The 21063-nt window shown below is 39.0% G+C and overlaps 1 long non-coding RNA gene across 2 annotated transcripts; it reads left to right on the forward strand.

Annotated features, from left to right (window-relative positions):
* Window positions 1-515: 515 nt before the first annotated feature.
* Window positions 516-19938, forward strand: LOC117202464 (uncharacterized). 2 transcript variants are annotated; one of them, XR_004484820.2, is made up of 4 exons: window positions 516-4987; window positions 5632-11466; window positions 16878-16993; window positions 17387-19938. It is a non-coding gene; the product is annotated as an uncharacterized LOC117202464 (long non-coding RNA). The 2 variants fall into 2 exon arrangements; XR_007479315.1 differs by having other exon boundaries at window positions 516-5097; window positions 5632-16993.
* Window positions 19939-21063: the final 1125 nt, after the last annotated feature.

Here is a 21063-nt window from a genome sequence, read left to right on the forward strand (position 1 = left end):
TGGAGGCTGGGAAGTCTAAGATCAAGGTGCTGGCAGATTAGGCGTTTGGTGAGAGCCTGCTACTTGATTCATAGACGGCACCTTCTAGCTGTATCTGCACATGGCAGAAGGGGACAGGGAGCTCCATGGATTCTCTTTTATAAGAGCGCTAATCTCATTCATGAGGGCTCCATCCTCACACCTAGGCACCTCCCAAAGGCCCCATCTCAAAACCATCCCATTGGGCATTCGGATTTCTACATGAATTTTGGGGGGACACAAAAGTTCAGACCATAGCATTTCTCTATGAAACTCCAAGGCAAAACCACTTGCTGAGATTCTCTAATCCACTCTCTCTAATAGCCTGAATAAAATCAAGATCCTGACTTGTCCAGCTTTTGTCTTCAATAGTGTGGTGCCATGAATCATATGGGACTGGACCTCTCCCTCAATCCCTCTTTACTCCATCCAAGCAAGGGGAACTCCTCATGCCTTTTGTGCTCTACTCTTGACTGGAGATCCAGATTGTAAGGCCAACTGGCCCGAGGCAGGGGAACACAATCAGATTCACAGGTTGCATCAGACCGAAATTCTCCCGACCACCCAGTTCCAGAAACTGCCCTGGAGACATTCCGGACCACCCAGTTCCAGGAACTGCCCTGGGGACTTTGAACCCAGCCCAGCCTTCCCGCCTTTCGAGGGGCGGGACTAACGGTCCCCCAGGATACCCGAAAAGACCACCAAAGAAGGAATACCCTGCGCCCTCCCAGATTCACCACACCCCTTTCCCTTCTTGCCCTATAAAATCTTGCCCAACCCTCGCCCGGGTGTGACTTCTCTGGCTCCTTTCTCTCGGACCAGTGAACCTCGCCCGGGAGCGCTCCCTAATAAAGCTCACTTGAAGCTTTCCTCTGTTTCGGGGTGCCGTTTGTTAAGATCCGACCTTACACAGATATTCAACAGCAAGTCCCACATGTGGACCTGTGTTCCAGACTCCTGTCCATCAGCAGCACAGTAAGGACTTGATTTGTATTCTTTTTGAGTACTGGCTTGATTTCTGGTGCTAGCTTCTTTTGGTTTTATGGGCTGAACTTTTGATGACCTCTGTAAATGTCTTAAATGGTTTATAGAAATCTTGCCTCTGTGGGTGAAGCATAGCAGAGAATCTGGTCTATTACTGATTTTTTTTCTATTTTGTCTACTTGAAACTCAAATCAATGAAAAATTTGTACCTAGGGGCTTCCCTGGTGGTACAGTGGTTAAGAATCCACCTGCCAATGCAGGGGACACGGGTTCGAGCCCTGATCTAGGAAGATCCCACATGCTGCGGAGCAACTAAGCCCGTGCGCCACAACTACTGAGCCAGCGCTCTAGAGCCTGCGCTCCGCAACAAGAGAAACCACCGCAATAAGTCCGCGCACCGCAACAGAGAGTAGCCCCTGCTCTCTGCAACTAGAGAAAGCCCGCGCACAGCAATGAAGACCCAATGCAGCCGAAAATAAATAAATAAAATTAATTAATTAATTAAAATTTGTACCTGATGAGAACAAAACCCCCTTTTTTTCCTACTTGGCTGAAATACAAAATTGACTGAAATTTAAAAATTGAAGCTATAAGCTCTCTGTTTGGGTCTGTATATATGTTTATGTGCCTGTGAGTATGTAATATTTTCTTTCCTTCATGGTACTACCAGATTATAAAATCTCTTAAAAGAGTGCTACTTGGAGTGATTTAGAGATAAGTAAGCCTTATCTAATTCTAAAATTCCCAGAAATTAAGGAAATTGATCTTCTAAAAATTTCATTTTATATATATATATATATAATATTAATGCAAATGGCTTAGGAATTTGAGTTCACATTATTTAGGTAAATCTTTGGCAAATGACACTAGTTTAATATTCTTGCTTTAATAAAAAGAGCTATATTTTCTGAGTATTAGCAATAAGCATAAGTATATTTTCTTGATACATATTTATTCTAATTGGGTATGTTTTTCATAAACTTGTTCATTTACTGATCAAATAAGCTAGCATATATCAACTATATATTTAAGATTATGAAAAATGTAAATTTGTGTTTAACCAAATTGAATTGTTATTCTGGCAAACTTTATTTCAATAGTAATTGTGTTTTGTAATACGTCCTCTTTGAAATAGCTTCCAAGATCTCTAGGTGACTTAAACTCTTGGACAAAAGCTAAGTTGAGTTAATTAATGGATATTCATAGAAACCTAGATCATTTCTAAGTAGGATAGATAGGATACTGAAACATTAATTGCAAAGCATAATTTTTAGTTTATATAATTTTTGTACACTTTTGCCTCTCATTTTTATTGATACACAGAGGCTATGTATTTGGATCTGTTAATGAATGTGTTCATTTTTTGCAGCTTTGGGATATGTATGGCTATAAAAAGTTGTGAGATGTATATTCATAAGCTCTGCTGATCTGCCAGAAATGCTAGTGTATTACAGATAGTCACAATTACCTAACCTCTTAGTTTTCCCTGTGAAATAGAAGTGACTGTGATTAAAAGTTATAATCAATATATGTAAATGAGTCTCTACTCAGAGCAATAGTGAGAGAGAGGAACTCTGTATGCAAGGTATGCAGGTTGGGTTTTTGTTACGCAAAAAGAAGTTTTCTGCTAAAGTAAACCGACTCTTTGTTTTAGAATGAGAAGGAGGAAGGTGTAGGAAAAAATTGGGATGGATATAGAAAGTTGTAAGCAGGTTCTCAGAAAGGAAATTTTAATTGTGGTGGTCAAAAGTGGCTAAAGTTTAATGGATTTATTCATGAGATTGTCAAAAAGTGTTTTAGTAGCACATATACTGATAAAAACTAAAGACTTTAGCTTTCTCTCTGTTCTTGGATTACTTGCCTGCTTTATTTAGTAAGAGGTTGTAAGAGATTTTTCTTTACCTTCTGAGTAATTTGCCTGTATAACAAGGATCTTGTGTCGTATCAGAATGACTTCCTGTGCTTTATGTTGATTTGATCATGTCCTTGATTATTTAAGAGTACAAAGTCTTCCTACTTTTGACAGAGCTAGGTTCTTTACAATCATGTTATCCCTTATGTACACTTTTAATGCATTTAACCAAATATTTTCATTGTGGTTAAATAGGTGGCCCAGTATTGTTTCACAGTAACCCATGATTCTATTTAAGCAAGTGTTCAAACCTCCTAACAATTCTTGATATTCTGCATTCCAAATATCAAATTCCAAATGATATATTTTCCATCTAAAACTGATTTCTCAGAAGGCCCTTGAAAAATCACAAAGAATTTGTTCTTTTATCTTATAAAAAGAGAGGTTCTAGAAATAATTAGGTTTATTTGATATGTTACTATTAATGAGCTGCATGGGAAGAGTTGTCAAGTCAGAAGAAAAGCTTAACCTTCCCTACGCTAATTTTGTATAGGTAACATATTATTAATATAAATATTTCAGAAATTATATGTTGTTTGAGAAGTTCCTAGAGATTTGTCAGTATCCTCACTGTCTATAGTATGTTTCTATTTATTAGAGTTAAGTGCTACTTTGCCTGATATGAGACAACAAAAGGATAATGAATACAATCATAATTTCAGTAATTTTTTAAAATGTTAAGTTAGTTTCCACTTTCTTTAATTCGAATGTAGCTTCTTCTAGTCCAATGGTTTTAAACTGGGAATTCATATCACTTACCTATGGAGTTCTATGAATACACAAATATTAAGGTCTTACTCCATTCTACTGAATCTCTTTACCTGATAAATTTGATATATTCTTGGTATATTCTAATTACGTACTTAGAATATCCATAGTATGTTATGTCTCAGGATTATTATATGTTAAATCTAAAGTTTTTTCTCTGTAAAGATTATATTCATTCATTTTCATAAAATAAATGTAATATACACTGGTCTTTGAAAATAGGATTGTTATGTTTATAGATATTTTGTCTAAAATTTCTTTTGGATTGACTTTGTTTTGCATGTCACAGAAACAGTCTTCTTTGTCAGTTTCATTATTCTGATAATCAACTCTCATCAGATCTTTTACTTTTGAAAGTTATCAATAATAAATTAACCACAGCCATTTTAAGTCACTTGTCATCTACAGATAATTTTTTGTTTTACTCTGACGTTTTCCTGAAAGGACCTGCAATTGGCCACAGGCCAGAGTGTGTCAACAAAGATGGACTTTCTCAGAGTCCTGTGCCCAGGTACTCTTGGCTTTCCAGAACTCTAGTCCAGAAACAGATGGGTTCCTGAGACTGCTAACCCAAGGTCAAGTAGAATAAAAATTAATTACACAGGGCTGAATAAACTGATGAGGGATGATTGTGGATTGGAAGTCATCCAATCCTTTAAAAGCCAATAGAATATTGTTGATGTTAATGTTATATTTTCTAGATAAAGGAACCCCTTTCTCTTTCTTCTTAAGCTATCTATAACTCATAATAATTTAGTATACTCTGCTTTTGTAAACAGAAAATGAAACATTTATCTTTTTCTTTCTTCCTGACTCCTCCAGAATTCGAAAACTCTTATTGAGTATTCTTATTTTCATGGCAATGTAGGTATTTACACAATTTCAATAGGAGTCTGTCTTCCTTGTTAACAGGACTTAATTGAAAACATTGGTTATGCAACTAAGGCCTTGCCTGGAATGAATAATTGAGAATAATGCTGAATTTAATCAGATATGACCAGACTTTTTTTTTTTTTTTGCAGTACGCGGGCCTCTCATTGTTGCAGCCTCTCCCGTTGCGGAGTACAGGCTCCGGACGCGCAGGCTCAGCGGCCATAGCTCACGGGCCCAGCCGCTCCGCGGCATGTGGGATCTTCCCGGACCTGGGCACGATCCCGTGTCCCCTGCATCGATAGGCGGACTCTCAACCACTGCGCCACCAGGGAAGCCCATGACCAGACATTTTTAAGGGACTACAGTTAACTTTATGGCACTAATTCTTACAAAGCATGCTTAGAAAAACTGGACTGTTCTCTGGTTTACAGGGTAAGTAACAAAGGTCCCTTTCTGGCAAGCCTAGGAACCTTAGGACATTTCGGGAATTTGAGAAGAGAGGAATTTACCCAAGTTTATAACACTACAAGTGAAATCTGACGGTGAGTTCTTAGCTGAAGAGGCTTTTGAAAATCCAATTTGACATTTCTTATTAAACTTTCAGCAAAGCACATTTTAAAAGTACTATATGATAAATACCATTTTTGCTGCAGCTATGTAAATATTCAGGCTAAATTTTATGAGACCAGATTTATTTTATGATCAAAAATAATCTTTCTTTGAGGTTATCTTTAACAAGGAAGTGACTATAGAGAGAAAATTTGTGTTTCAGTGGAAAACAATACCACACCCTTCTGACTCTAATCCCAAGTTAGCAATAGTCAGAGTTATGACTCTAGCCTTGTTTATTGTCCTTGTGCTCTTTGCTCACTTAGTAAATTACAGGTAATTGATGGATATGCAAACTCCATCTTCTCTGGTAGAGATTTAAGTGACTTCCTCCCCACCCCCCAACCCCGGCCCACCCCCGCCCCACCCTTGTGGAAAAACCAGTTTAGGAACCTACCTATGATTTGGACTGGATCCTCTTACCTAACACAAATCATTAAAACTTACCAAATGTTCCATTCTTCCAGATTCCTTCAATATCTGGCTACAACCCTCTAAACTAAGCTTTCCAAACTCTGTGCTTCCCGTGTTCAGGAACTAAAATCTGACCATCCAGATTCCTTTTGTGTGCTGCACTGGCCTTTAATCCCAGGATCAGAAGAAACCCTATGAGCTAAAGCCCAGTCACTTCATATAAAACTTGAAGGACTCAAGGACTCATCACCATAGCAGACCATGCATGGGTTGGATTTTTCCCTGGACAAGCCATTGTCTGGGCCAGTAAGGAAGCTTGGCAAGATACTGGGTCACATATGCCCTTACATGAAAGGTAACCAAGGCTGTGGACCACATCACCAAGAGCATCAACATCTTAACTTCAAGGAACTCAGTGAGTGGTGTTCCACCAACTTCTTAGAATCCATTGGACTGGTTACTCTCAGGTGCAGCTCTTAAGGTTATTTACTTTAGTACAAACTTTCATATTAATACTTCTTATCTTCATTTCAGACATTCCTTTTTTAAGATATCTGATGTCCAGGACTCTAAAACAACTGAACATTTCTATCACTTCTCCATAAATGGTTCAACTGATTTTGAAGAAACAGTACCAAAAAGAGATTTTAAGAAATTATTTCTTGGACCCTGCTTGACCCTCCTCAAGAGGTTTATTCTCACCTCTGAATTGTTCAGCAAAAAAGGATATTCATTCATCTTCAACAAAAGAGACAGTGTTGAACTTCACCTAAGCCCTATGTTCTTGGAGAAGAGCAGCAGTTAAGAAATCCCCCACCCCCCATCAACATTTTGTGTTCCAGGAAAGGGCTTCCTGCAAAGAACCAAAGAACCATCCTTCCCCATATGACTTAGATAAGACTCACTGTTCACTTTTTGTTTGTTTGTTTTTTTCAGTTCATAAGCAAAGGAAAGCTTTATTCTTTGATCAAAGAATTGGAGAGGTATGAGCTTGCATTCTAGAGTTCACACTCTTCTGTTGACTCTTCCCCATGACTCGTATAAGACGTAAGGATAACTCCACTATCTACCTGTGACATGGCCAAACATATACCTTTCCTTTTTTGTATGAACCTGCTGAGAAGGCCCAACAGACCCTCCTACTTCTTGTTCTTTGTCTCGTGATTAGATGAGATTAGAACTTTCTGCACCCTGAAACTAGCTGTGATGGCTAATTTTATATGTCAACTTAATTGGGATACTTGGATAGCTGGGAAAACATTATTTCTGTGTGTGTCTGTGAGGGTGTTTCCAGAAAAGGCTAGCATTTAAATTGTTGAACTGGGTAAAGCAGAGGGCCCTTCCCAATGTGGGTGGGCTGGGTGGAAGTCATCCAATCCTTTAAAAGCCAAATAGAACAAAAAGGTGGAGGATGGGTGAGTCCCCTCTCTCTGCTTGAGATGAGACCTCCATCTTCTCCTGTCCTCAGACGTGAGAGTTCTTGGTTCTCGGGCTTTTGGAATTGGCACTTACACCACCAACCCCTTGATTCTCAGGTCTTTGGACACAATCTGAATTATACCACCAGATTTCCTGGTTCTCTAGATTGGAGATGGCAGGTTGTGGGACTTCTCAGCCTCCATAACTGTGTGAGTCCATCTCTATAGTAAATCTCCTCTTATATCTATCTATATACACTTTGGTTCTGTTTTTTGTTGTTGTTGTTTTGGAGAGCCCTGACTAATACACTAGCTATCCACAAGGAAATAAACATATCCTGTTAAGCTGACTGATACCTTCTCTGTTTGCAAACAACTCCAACTGTAGATCACTCTATCTACAACTTGTTTACCCTTCTCTATGAAATTTTAAGGCAAAACCATCTCTGAGATACTCTGATCTTTGGATCTGGGGTACTCTCCCTATTGCAATAGCTTGAATAAAGTTAATACCCTTACCTATCCAGTTTTTGTCTTTGTTAATAGCAAAAGGGATTTTGTATATGTATTTAGGGTCTCTAAACAGTTGACTTTAAGACAGGGAGATTATCCCTGGAGGGCCAAACCTAGTCAGGTGGGCCTTTAAAAGCAGAGAGTTTTCCCTGGCTAGTCACAGGAGATCAGAGAGATGTGCTTTGGCTGGCCTACGGGAAAGCAAGCATCCATACTGTGAACTGCCTACAGGTACTATGTGGCAAGGAATTGCAGGAGGCCTCTAGGAGCTGAGAGTGGCCCCCAGCAGATACCCAGCCAGACACTGGGGGCTTCAGTTTTTCAACTGCAAGGAACTGAGTTCTGCCAACAATGTGAATGGGCTTGGAAAAGTTCCTCAAACCCCAGAGGAGAACTACAACCTGACCAACACCCTGATTTCACTCTGTGAGACTCAGCTCAGAGAACCCAGCCACATCGTGTTGGACTTCTGACCTACAGAATTGTGAGTTAATAAATGGGTGTTGTTTTAGGCTATTACATTTGTGGTAATTTTTTTACACAGCAGTAGAACTCTAATGGAACCCCGTACAAACCATTTTGTATCTTCACTGATCTGCACCTCTCTCCTTTCTCAGTGGTTAATACCTCTATCTATGCTATGATCCTGCCCGCTTCTGCACCCTCATCCACAGACAGCTGACTCCACTGAATGCTCTGATTGCTACTCTTCCTCTGTGGTTCATCCCCTTCAACATATAAACAGGGTTAAATCTCTCCTATTAAAAGCAACAACAACAACAATAAACAAAAAAACCCTCATTTGACCTTATCCTCCACTGATCTTCTCTTCCCTTTGCTAGCTACTGATTTGAAAGAACACTCGTCTTGATGTGAAACTTGATGTTTCTACTTCCTTACCTCTTACTTACCACTGATCCATTATAGGAGGGCTTTCAACCAAACACACTATTAACATTGTTCTCAGTAAGGTCACCAGTGACCTCAGTTTTGCTAAACTTAGTAGATACTTGATCTCTTTGTGTGTTTTACCGTGATACTCTTCTGGTTTCCTTAAGGCCACTCTCTTGTCTCTTTCCCTTATTTCTCTGAGTAGTCCTTTGATCCTTCTCAGCCTTCTTTATAGGGGTGCTCTTCCTACCCACTCCATATATTAACATTAATAGCTCAAGTTTCTATGGGTTTTGTGAGGTCTGCATACACCTACAAATCTCACACACCCTGGGTTTTACTGGGATTCACTTCTCATAAACAAGTTCACTTTGCTGGCTGCTGCAGTGGCTCTGCTGTGTGATCTCCTTCGCATCACCTCTCATGCTCTCAATTGCACATGAGCCTCCCAATGGTGGCTGCCCTGCTCTTCCAAACATCACACCCACTTCCAGTACTGCCACCTTCTTTCAGCAGATAGAAATAGAGTCTAGGAGCTCCCACCTTGCTGCCTCCTATTCAAACTGGGCAGTTACCAGAAGCAAACGAAGCAAACTGAGGGTCTGCTATGAGGGATGCAATGTCTCTTTCCCTCTTCTTCTTCTTATTTTTAACATCTTTATTGGAGTATAATTGCTTTACAATGGTGTGTTATCCCTCTTATTTTATCTGCAGTTAGAGGAAGTCTCTAGCTAGTGCTGCTTGTGTCCTGCTTGAAAATCTTTAGGGAAAATCTTTCTGCATTTCTTGCAGTCTTTTCTCTCTCCAGAACTCAGACCTACGTATCCATGGAGAAAAATGGAAATAGAGTTGATTGACAAGCACCGAACTGTTCTCAAAATTCTGTTCTCCTCTATGGCAAAGGCGTTCTTACTGAGTTTGTTCCTATGAAGCTCCCGAGACCATGGAGGACATCACTGTTGGGCCTCTTCTACTATTACATCAGATAAGCCTTGACACATTTGAATCTCTTTGCAGTGGTGACTAGGGCAGAACTTCTGAATTATCCTAGTGAAAAGACCAATTCTTTTCCCCTTGAATCATTTTGGATTGTACCTTGGTAAAACACAATAAAAGGCAGCTACTAAAAATGAAATAGAAATCACACTGATCAGGCAATGTCAGACTGCCATAAATTTTCCAAAGGCTTACTCTCGATGTCTGTTTTTCTCTATTTGCAGACCTGTAACACACAGTTCATTTCCCTGCACTGGCCTGCAGAGCATTCTGATTAAAACTGGTCTGTGAAGCGAAGGGAAGCCAAGGTCCGAATGTCCTGCCTGTTATCTTGAACTGTGTCCTAGTTACTATTTTTCAGGATTTATTGTTTCTTCCAGCTTCTGGCGAACTGTGTAGATGATGACCATCTTTCCTTCATTTGAACTCTCAGCTCTCAATTTGTTGGTGCCAAATTTTCTACTTTCTGAATATTTTTAAATCATAAACATTCCCCTAAGTCTCCTCTCTCTTTAGTTTATTGCTCTTTGGTAATGTTAACATCTCCACCAGAGAGTGTGAGAGGTATTTGCAGGGAATCAAATTGAATTGTCATAGAGAACAGACTTGTGGTTGCCAAGGGGGAGGAGGGTGGAAGAGGGAAGGAGGACTGGGAATGTGGGATTAGCAGATGTTAACTATCATATATAGGATGGATAAACAACAAGGTCCTTCTGTATAGCACAGGGAACTATATTCAATATTCTGTGATAAACCATAACGGAAAAGAATAAAAAAAAAAAGAATGTCTATATGTGTATAACTGAGTCACTTTGCTGTACAGCAGAGATTGGCACACATTGTAAATCAACTATACAGCAATAAAAAAATTTTTTTTAAAGAATAACAGGGCTTCCCTGGTGGCGCAGTGGTTGAGAGTCCGCCTGCCGATGCAGGGGACACGGGTTTGTGCCCCAGTCTGGGAAGATCCCACATGCTGTGGAGTGGCTGGGCCCGTGAGTCGTGGCCACTGAGCCTGTGCGTCCGGAGCCTGTGCTCCACGATGGAAGAGGCCACAACAGTGAGAGGCCCGCGTACCGCAAAAAAAAAAAGAATAACAAATTGAATTGTCAGCGTTTTGGGTAGCATCTTTTGCTAAAACTTAAACAGATGTTTGAACACTAACTGTGAATTTCATTTTACTTCATAAAAATATTACTCTACACTTGATCTGAAGGATCTTCCCTCCCAGCAAGACTCAGAGTTGAGAAAACATAGAAATATTCATTTACTCAGGTGGTAGGTGGAGGGAGGTGGGGTGGGGATTGAACTCAGCTATGTCATTCTTTTCATCTAACTTTCCAACAGTTCTCGTTTCTTTCCCAGTTTTTTCCAACTCTTTATTGTGCAGATCAACTTAACCTCTAAAGCTTCTCTTTTTCCAGGCTCTGAATTTAGAATCATAATGACCTGAATCATAAAGTTGGGGACCAGGGTAGTATACCCCAAAATGTGCCTTGGTGGCATATTGATTATTTTGAATTAAAGTTACTTAAGAGATAGCCAATGCAAGAGGGATACTCCGGCCCTGCTTTCTGTCTCCCTGAAAGCAGGTGCACGCCCTACATCTGGAGGTAGGACTCCCTTGTCTCCAGAATTTGAGGCCAAGAAGCCTGTATAAACAAAGATTGTTACTTCTTTAATTCACTACCCCGATCCCAAACTCTGTTTGGATTCTTCACTCACTGGGTGGGTACCTAAAACCTAAGTTTTTTTGTCCTATCAATTCCTCACAAAATGTATTGTTTCTTTGTCTAAAAAGTATAAAAGCTGCCTACTTTGGCCACTTCTTAGTTCCCATTTTATGAGACCTCCATGCTCATGAATTAAAATTTGCTCCTTTTCTGTTGCTAACCTGTCTTGTGTCAATGTTATTATCAGTTCAGCCACAAGAACTCAAGATGAGTAGAGGGGGCAATTCCCCCCTCTCTAACAGTTGGCGAGTCAGGCAGGAGCTGGCTGGACCTTGTTTCCTGCCTTAAAGCTGCTGCAACTGAGAAATCCTGGACATTTGACAAAGGCCAACAGAAGGTAAGATTTCTTACCACGTCAGCCTCCCAGATCTCTGCCTGCAAGGTCTGGTGGAAGGGAAAGCGGTGAAAGCCCCTTTTCTCTCTCTCTCAATTTAGATTAGTGGGAGAAAATATTTGTGGAGCTAGTCCCTTGGACTTAGCGACTCTTGGGGATTCTTTTCTTCCCAGAGAGGGTCACTTTTTCTTTGTCTCTGTCTATTGTGTTGTTTGTCATAATGAGGAAGAAACAGGGCAGACCGCAGGCATGGGTCCTATAAGTCTGCTTGCAAGCTGATCGTACAGACTGGTGAGTTAACAGTTCTCATCAGACTGGTGTGTATTTAGATAGACTTTGCTGTGGTTCCTATATATAAAAAACAGATGAGGTTTTTCCTTCTTCCTTGTTCTATGTCTGGAGAGTTGGCTTTGTGTCCAGTGAGAATATTCTCTCTGGTTTCCACCATGCAGAAGGTGCACTTACTAGGGTGCATCTGATGTCCCATTGAATAGACTAGGGTTCTGAGACACGAAGTCACAATGAGCATGCTCTTTGTTTGGCCATCCCAGCTTTCAGGGGATTTTGTTATAAGGGGTCCAAGTTCATAAGGGGCCCTTTTTTTTTCTTTTTTGGCTGCATTAGGTCTTCGTTGCTGCACATGGTTGCGGCGAGCGGGGCTACTCTTCATTTTGGTGCATGGGCTTCTCATTGCAGTGGCTTCTCTTGTTGCGGAGCACAGGCTCTAGGCACACGGGCTTCAGTAGTTGTGGCACATGGGCTTAGTTGCTCCGCGGCATGTGGGATCTTCCCGGACCAGGGCTGGAACCAGTGTCCCCTGCATTGACAGGCTGATTCTTAACCACTGCGCCACCAGGGAAGTCCCGTAAAGGGCCTTTATCAACTCAACCTTTGTTTCTTGTTAATGCTGGAAAAGTCCCATTCCAGTAGCAACTGCCTGATGACATAAATTAGTGGGTCTATGGCTGTGAGGAACCCCACATTTTTGTGGGACACGAGAGGCACTGTTTCCACTGTACCATTCTTACTGCCTATAGTAATGAAAGGCTTTTACTTTCTTAGACTATCTCCGAGAGTGAACTTTCTGGATCTTGTGAGGGCTACATATTCTCTTGTGAGAATATGCCTCTTGCATCTTTGGCTAATTGACTATATTTTAAAGGAATTTTGGTTTTTTTTTGAGAGAGAGCTCTCATAAACAACCGTCACACTGGTACTTACGGGAGGATCAAACTGAAAGGAGAAAAAGATAAGTATAATAAGTGGCCCTTATTAAGAAGAAAGAACAAAAATCAGACTGAAAACAAAAGTCCAACATAAATTCCCCTTCTTAAAAATTGCCCTGTCTCCTCAGCAATTCCCAGGCCCTCCTACAAATAATCGGGAAATAAATCAGCTGGAGTCCAATATTCAAGGGTTAATAGAAACAACTGTCTGTCTTGCAAATGTCTACACAACCAGCAGTACAACACTAGAAACAAGTCAAGGCCCATCTAACTTTACCAGTCCCAAGGCCTTGCCTGTTTCTCTCAAATTTCTCAATATCTTGTAGATATTATAAAAGATCAAGATACTGGAGCAGAATTGTCCTGTTGAGAAAAAAAAATTACCTTAAGACTTATGACAACAGACAAATATACTACAAAACTCCTAAGAGAAAACTTACATTTTCTTTCTCTGTCCCTTAAAGTTATAAATCTTATCATGTCTTTGAAATGTAGACACAGCCCACATCCTCTGAGACTGAGCCCAGATTAGCTCAATTGGTAGATCTGAAACTAAAGGAAAGAAAAGGGAAAGAGGCCTTTTTCAACACAAGCTGTTAAAAGTACTCTCTTGCCCAAATAGCCTCCTTAAAATTGCTTGTCAACAACAAATACAGATCTTAATAGTCTTCTCCACAAATAATAAAAGACTTTAGCCATCTGAAGGAATAATCCTAGCTATTCCAACTGTTATTTATAAACTAGTGAGTTTTGTATTGTACCTAAAGTTTTAAAATGGAAACTATGAGATCTCTTGTTGTGTCTTTCTATATGTCTATATGTGTATGTTATAAATATGGTATCCTTCTACCTCTGCATGGTATTGCCAAAATTAATTTATGAGTTCTATTTAATTGACTTAAACAAAGAAGCACTCATATAAAAAAATCTTTAAAATATAATAAAAACTAACTCAAATGTTTTTCAAGTTTATGTGATCTAGGATATTCTTTAGTAAATAAAAGCTAATTTTAAGCTTGTTTATTTAATTAATATAGGCATGTCTTCAGAATTAGCATTAAATATAATGCATATAAATAACTTTTGTTCTACCTAGGTTTGCTAGTCAAAGGGCAAATGTTTGTCTCTGTTGCAAATTTTGTCAGAAAAATAAAACACTTGATAATGACTAACTGCTTTAATGTCTCATGAAATTTTCATGAGTAATCTATGTATGATTATTAAGAACAAATGAATTGGGCTTCCCTGGTGGCACAGTGGTTAAGAATCTGCCTGCCAATGCAGGGGACATGGGTTCGAGCCCTGGTCCAGGAAGATCCCACATGCCACGGAGCGACTAAGCCCGTGAGCCACAACTACTGAGCCCACGTGACACAACTACTGAAGCCCACGCGCCACAACTACTGAAGCCCATGCACATAGAGCCCATGCTCCGCCACAAGAGAAGCCACCGCAATGAGAAGCTTGCATGCCCCAATGAAGAATAGCCCCTGCTTGCCACAACTAGAGAAAGCCGTACGCAGCAACGAAGACCCAACACAGCCAAAAATAAATGATTAAAAAAAAAAAAGAACAAATGAACTAAGTAGATGTAAATGAGATAAGACTTTTTAGGTGAACTTTTTAACAATAATTGTTTTATGATATGTCTATGTAATTTCCTAAATCTCTTTGGTAATTTACACCCTTTGAGTTTTGCTAAGTTAAATGATTGAAATTCATTGAATGTCTAGATCATTTCCAAATAAGATAAGATACTAGAACATTAATTGCCAAACAAGTCTAAGTTTACCTACTTTTGACCTCTTATTAGAGAGACTAAGTATGTTTGGGTCTATTAGTAAATATGTTTTGTGCTTTATTGAAAGCTTGTACTATGAAGTAATGTATGTTTCTAGAAATTATAAAATGTATTTATAAGTTTGCCAAGACACAAAATTTTAATACAGTTCACAATTGTTTACTTCTTTATTTTCACTAAAAAATTAAGATTTCAAAGGATTAAGAATTCTAACTAATATATGTGGTTAAAACCAACAGTGTAATAATAGAAATAGGATGTGTTTTTGAGTAAGAAAATGTATAAGGTATGGAGATGTTTTTGTTAAAGAAATAGAAAGTGATTTTATCCTAAAGCTGGTTAATTCTAAATGGGAAGGAAAACAAGGGACAAACTAAAATGGGCATAAAAAGTTGTAAATATTTGTAAAGGAATCTTTAGAAAGGAATTTTTTGTTTGTTTGTTTGTTTGTTTTGTTTTGTTTTTTTTGCGATACGCGGGCCTCTCATTGTTGTGGCCTCTCCCATTGCGGAGCACAGGCTCCGGACGCACAGGCTCAGCGGCCATGGCTCATGGGCCCAGCCGCTCCGCGGCATGTGGGATCTTCCCGGACTGGGGCTCGAACCCGTGTCCCCTGCATTGGCAGGCAGATTCTCAACCACTGCGCCACCAGGGAAACCCCTAGAAAGGAATTTTATGTGTTGTCAGGACTGAGTAAGATTGGAATGAATTTAATTAAGTAAATAAGTTTTAATGTCAAAAGTAAACTGGTGTAAAATGGAATTTTGTTTTTTCTCTGTTAAAAGAACAAAGTTGGGTTTTTTTTTTTCTCTTTTTTTTTTTCCTATTGTTCTGTTCTTGACAATAAGAGATTATGAAAACTTGTTCTTTAAGTAATCTGCCTAGGGGAAGAAAAAAAAATCTTATGTCTTGTCAAAATAATCACTTATGTTCTATGTTGTCTTTATCAGTTCTTTGATTACTTAAGTAAACCAAATCCTCTCAATATTAAAAGAGATAAGTTTTGCTCTGGACTATGTAACCTTCTATATTTGCCTATGAAGTCTTTATTATTTTGGTTAAATATATGACTAAGCATTGTTTCACAGTGGCCTATTTGACTAAGTGTTTTAAAACCTTTTTGATATTTTTGACAAAATTCCCCCAAATCAAATCTAAATGAGTCCTTTTGACTTAGAACTAACTTTGAGATATAAGGTATTTCAGAGGGCCCCTGAAATATCTCAAAGATTTGTTCTTTCTCCTTATAAAAATATATTAAATTAATTAGTGCATTTGATATGTTAAATTACGTAGGAAGCATTGTCAAGAAGTAATGTTAAGCCTTCTTTATGTTGAGTCTGTATAGGTATGTAATATACATGTTCCAGAAACTATGTGAAATTCCTGAAAGTCTTATATGTCTTGGCATAAAATGTTGTTATCAAAATTGAGGCTCACACTAAAAGGACTGAACTTAAGTATCAGGGAAATGCTTTGACTTTCACGCAAAGGCAACAACAACAGAATCTGTAAAGATTATGGCACATGTAGATGAAGTCTATTCTACTTCTGCAAAAAAAATTGATCCCTTATTGCCTGACTTTTGCCATCCTGATGGCCTTATAACATGGCAACAGTCTGCTCCTGAATCAGAGAAATTAAGATGGATAAACAAGAGCTGTAAATTAAACAACGGTCAGGGCCATAGGAAACCCAAGATGGCTGCTTTGTTCTTCCAGCTTCCAGACAAACCTCATTTTTTGTTTTTTTTTGTTTTTGTTTTTGTTTTGCATTCCTTCACCCACCATAGTGCATTTAAGATGACTCAAGTTGTAAGTAGACATTGGTGGGAAGACTTCTATAAAATTGCAGAAACAGTCTACCAACAATGCCTGACCTGTCAGGTCCATAACCCTGGAGAAAAAACCAACTATTTTTGTCCCCAGAGGTCTCAGACCTCTTCCCTCTGGACCCTGTGAACACCTGCACTGGCCTTCATTCAACGGATACTTAGTATGGGTTATCAAAACATACTTATTATGATGTGTATGTTTTCCAGATGGGTTAAAGCCTCCCCTTGCTGCAAGTCCGATGCCCTCATAATAGCAAGAAAATGGAAAGATGTTTCCTACTTGGGTATACCTTCAACAGCCTTCAGTGATCAAGACATTGACTTCACTAGGCAATTCATAAGAGCCTTAAAAAATGCCTTGCAAACTTCTTGGAATTATCACTGTCCCTATCACCCTCAGTCATCAGGCAAGGTTGACAGATCTAATGGAAAAACTGGACTCAAGCAGAACAAGGATTAATTACATAGGATTGAATGAACTGATGAATATGATTATAATTTTTATGACTTTTTGCCTCAAATATTACTGTTTTTTAAATCTTTTGTTTTCTAGATACAAGGACTTTTTTAAAGACTTACAGCAACTTAGTAAATTATACCTTTGTAAGCAGAATTGAAACATTTATCTTTTTCTCCATACCTGATCACTTCAGAATTCAGAAACTCTCAGTAAGTATTATTTTCTTGGCAATATAGTTATTGCGTAAGTTCAATAAGAATCTGTTCTCCTTATAAAAGGACACAATTGGAAACATTTAGTTATATTACCAAGGCTTTGACTAGAATGTCATATATGAAACTCAGACATGTAGACTCAGATATGACTAGACAGTTTGAAGGAACAAAGGTTGACTTTATGGAGCCAATAAAGCCCCTTGGAAAATCAGCCTGGTACCTTACTTACAGGATTCCCGGCAGCCTTATCAGGTGAGTAAGGAAGGTCACTTCCTGGCAGGTGCAGGAACCTCAGGATATTTTGGGGACCTCAAGAAGAGAGAAATTCACCCAAATCCATAGGTATTATAGGTGAGTCTGATGATAAGTCTTTGGTGTGGTTTCCAGGCCTTGAGAAGCATTTAAAGTTCAATCTGGAAATTCATTACGAAAAGTTCAAGCACAGCAGATTTAAAAGAGCCTATATGGGGACTTTGCTGATGGCGCAGTGGTTAAGAACCTGCCTGCCAATGCAGGGGACACGGGTTCGATCCCTGGTCCAGGAGGATCCCACATGCCACGGAGCAACTAAGCCCATGTGCCACAACTACTGAGCCTGCGCTCTAGAGCCGCAAGCCTCAACTACTGAGCCCGCGAGCCACAACTACGGAGCCCACGTGCTGTAACTACTGAAGCCTTTGCGCCTAGGGCCCGTGCTCTGCAACAAGAGAAGCCACCACAATGAGAAGCCTGGGCACCGCAATGAAGAGTAGCCCCTGCTCACCGCAGCTAGAGAAAGCCCATGCGAGGCAACAAAGACGGAATGCAGCCAAAAATTTTTAAAAATTTAAAAAAATTAAAAATAACAAAAGAACCTATATGGCCAACCGCTATTCTTGCTGTACTTATATACAAAATCAGACCAAGTTTATCAAATCTAAACTTATTTTGCAAACAAATCAGTTTTAATTTGGCTATCTTTGATAGAAATGAGGGTGATTTTAGAGAGAAAAATTATGTTTCAATAGAAACTATAATACACACTTGTGGATATTAGATTCTAGTGCTATTAATATTCCTTGAGGTTTTGTTATTTCCTGAAAACTGGACTGGATCCTGAATTTTTCTAGTTTCCTCCAAAATCTGGCTATAACTCTAACATTTCCAGTCTTCTCACATCCTTTTGATTTGGAATCATCGAGAACTAAAACTGCCTTTTTTCTGAAATCCTGCAAACTGAAGCTAGATGGTTTGATATAAACTTCAGAGAAATTACCACAAACAGCTCACATTTAAACAATCCTTGTGCCTGTTTCTGTATGAGTCTCTCAGAAAGCTCACCTGAACACCCAATGACATCATCAGAGACATTTCAAACTGCAAAAGATGCATGACACTGACATCTAGAAATCTTTTTGACTGACTGCCCTCTGGGCTCAGAAACTGGCTTATAATCTGCTCCAATCATTAACCATTGTTTTTTCTTTTGTTTCCATATAAATGCCTCTTATTAAAGGCCTGATTGTTTGTACCATAGGACTAGCTTTGGGAGCCCATCTGCATCACTGCCTCCTGAAATGAGATATAACTGTTTAACTGAACTGACCTCAGAACTAAGAAAATTATTCAGTGAAATGGAGGACTTTACTAACACTTTCTCTCTCTCTGCAGTCAGCAGCTCAGCTTTAATATGTGAGTCTTCCAGGTATGTTTCAGAGGAGGGAACTGTTGTGGCCCAGGGTAGGCTGTCCCAAAATGTGCTTCAGTGGCATATTGACTTTTTGAATTAAAGTTACTTAATAAATCTCTCATGTGAAAGGTGCACTCCTTGTATCTGGAGATAGAAGAACACCCTTAATAAGCTAGATATAAATTTTGGGGCCAAGAAGCTTGTATAAAAAATATTGTTACTTCTTTAATTCACTACCCCAATCCCAAACTCTATTTAGATGCTTCACTCATTGGGCACCCAAAACCTAAGTTTTTTTGTGCTATCAATTCCTCACAAATTTGTTTTTTGTTTTGTCTAAAAAGTATAAAAACTGTCTGCTCTGGCCACTTCTTAGTTCCCATTTTTATGAGGCCTCCACGCTCATGAATTAAAATTTTTCTTTTTCTCCTGTTAATCTGTCTTGTGTCAATGTGATTATTAGGTCAGCCACAAGAACTCAAGAGGGGTAGAAGGGAAACTTCCCCCTCCCTGACAATAGATCCCTACAATTAAGGAGAAATGAGGAGGAGATAATTATCTGCATAAGTCATATTTACAACTGTTTTCTTTTACATATAAATCTCTGAGTCATAAATGTGAAAGTCATGGTGGACCTCAAGTTTCTTCACATTTATTATTCAAAAACACTAACTGACTAGAAATGACACGCCAGAGCAATTTTTGATCATTTTGAGGTGAAAACAAACAAACAAACAACCCCCCTCCAAACATCCAGGATCTTTTTCTTTTTTCCCAGCACCAAACAGAAACTTATGGTAACTTAATTCACCATCTACAACTTGTTTGATAAGACTTAAAATGCCAGGTTAAGACTGGCATTTTCCTGACTTCATCCAGGAAAAAAAAGACCAAGGTTATGGATCTCTCTTCTTAACAGTAAACTGTCATATTTTAAGTACAATCATGTCTCATGTTTCTAAAATATTCTCCAGACACATGTTCCCTGAAAGTCTCTGAGTTGAATAGGAGAGATTCTCTTCCACAATTGGCTGTGAACAAAATATGAAATGATTGAGTTACTTTGTTAACTAAAGGGAAAAGATTAAACTGATAAGGGTCATCAAAATACTGAGACTTTTTTTTTATTGGAGTATAATTGCTTTACAATGGTGTGTTAGTTTCTGCTTTATAACAAAGTGAATCAGTTATACATATACATATGTTCCCATATCTCTTCCCTCTTGCGTCTCCCTCCCTCCCACCCCTCCAGGTGGTCAAAAAGCGCCGAGCTGATCTCCCTGTGCTATGTGGCCGCTTCCCACTAGCTCGCTACCTTACGTTTGGTAGTGTATATATGTCCATGCCTCTCTCTCGCTTTGTCAAAGCTTACCCTTTCCGCTCCCCATATCCTCAAGTACATTCTCTAGTAGGTCTGTGTCTTTATTCCTGTCTTACTCCTAGGTTCTTCATGACATTTTTTTTCTTAAATTCCATATATATGTGTTAGCATACGGTATTTGTCTTTCTCTTTCTGACTTACTTCACTCTGTATGACAGACTCTAGGTCTATCCACCTCATTACAAATAGCTCAATTTCGTTTCTTTTTATGGCTGATTAATATTCCATTGTATATATGTGCCACATCTTCTTTATCCATTCATCTGATGACAGACACTTAGGTTGTTTCCATCTCTGGGCTATTGTAAATAGAGCTGCAATGAACATTTTGGTACATGACTCTTTTTGAATTATGGTTTTCCCAGGGTATATGCCCAGTAGTGGGATTGCTGGGTCATATGGTAGTTCTATTTGTAGTTTTTTAAGGAACCTCCATACTGTTCTCTATAGTGGCTGAACCAATTCACATTCCCACCAGCAGTGCAAGAGTGTTCCCTTTTCTCCACACCCTCTCCAGCATTTATTGTTTCCAGATTTTTTGATGATGGCCATTCTGACTGGTGTGAGATGATATCTCATTGTAGTTTTGATTTGCATTTCTCTAATGATTAGTGATGTTGAGCATTCTTTCATGTGTTTGTTGGCAGTCTGTATATCTTCTTTGGAGAAATGTCTATTTAGGTCTTCTGCGCATTTTTGGATTGGGTTTTTTGTTTTTTTGTCATTGAGCTGCATGAGCTGCTTGTAAATTTTGGAGATTAATCCTTTGTCAGTTGCTTCATTTGCAAATATTTTCTCCCATTCTGAGGGTTGTCTTTTGGTCTTGTTTTTGGTTTCCTTTGCTGTGCAAAAGCTTTGAAGTTTCATTAGGTCCCATTTGTTTATTTTTGTTTTTATTTCCATTTCTCTAGGAAGTGGGTCAAAAAAGATCTTGCTGTGATTTATGTCATAGAGTGTTCTGCCTATGTTTTCCTCTAAGAGTTTGATAGTTTCTGGCCTTACATTTAGGTCTTT

Source organism: Orcinus orca, chromosome 1, assembly GCF_937001465.1.
Source record: "Orcinus orca chromosome 1, mOrcOrc1.1, whole genome shotgun sequence".
NCBI lineage: Eukaryota > Metazoa > Chordata > Mammalia > Artiodactyla > Delphinidae > Orcinus > Orcinus orca.